Source organism: Rhipicephalus sanguineus, chromosome 2 (assembly GCF_013339695.2).
Source record: "Rhipicephalus sanguineus isolate Rsan-2018 chromosome 2, BIME_Rsan_1.4, whole genome shotgun sequence".
Classification (NCBI taxonomy): Eukaryota; Metazoa; Arthropoda; class Arachnida; order Ixodida; family Ixodidae; genus Rhipicephalus; species Rhipicephalus sanguineus.
The window spans coordinates 117744416-117745304 of NC_051177.1; positions in this window are offsets into that span (position 1 = coordinate 117744416).

An 889-nucleotide genomic window follows, 5' to 3' on the forward strand; every position below is an offset into this window, starting at 1 on the left:
TGAGAACTCTATAAGGGAGCTATGAGCACTCGCTTCACGCACGCTGCTGCCAGAGGAAACTGCCTGCGCCAGTTGCGATCAGTGGAAAGCATTAAGTGGCGCTCCAGTGGCAAAGCAAAATATGGAATGTCAAAGAAGAAAGAAAGGAAAAATATCGATAACAGGATGCGCTTGCCTATCTTAGATGTCGGCAGCAGACGGCCCTGAACTAGCCGCGCGTTCAGAGCACTGTTCAGACTTTATTCGGCGCGGATAGTTCTTGTGCTTTGCTCTTACTCTATCCTCCTGTGCGTCTCATGGCGAGAAAGTATAGCCAGGTATAGCTCCGAATGAGTGTATTGTGGAGACTACCTTTCGAAGCACAAGAAGCTTAAAGGAGTACTGACACGAATTTTAAAAATTCGGATTGTTGCTCTAAATAAAAATACTGTGTCGAGAAACCTAAAACGAACTACTGTGGTGCCTGGGAATGCATCGTATATATTTTATTTAGCGCCACCTTAAAAAGACACTTTCGGTTTAGATATCGAGGGGGTGGCTTCTCAGGTCGTTTCATAGCCGTGTGACGTCACGGAGATACAGAAACTCGCGAGGTACTAGCAGCAAATTCGTCATCTGCTCGTGGTGCAGATAAACAACGTGAGTGAATTGTCGTCCTGTGACCCTGACAGTGATTTCTACGATTTAGGCTGCACAGGACGCAGAACCGCAAAATAGGGGGGAACTGTCTTGACTCGTCGGGAGATGTCCTTGCGTGTAGCTGGTGCAGATGCTCAGCGACGAAAACTTCAAAGTCAAACTAAAATATTATACGTGTTCTCCGACTCCGGGTGTGGACAGCGTTGACACTGCATACCAACGAAGCAAAAAAACGTCCCTTTTGCGATGT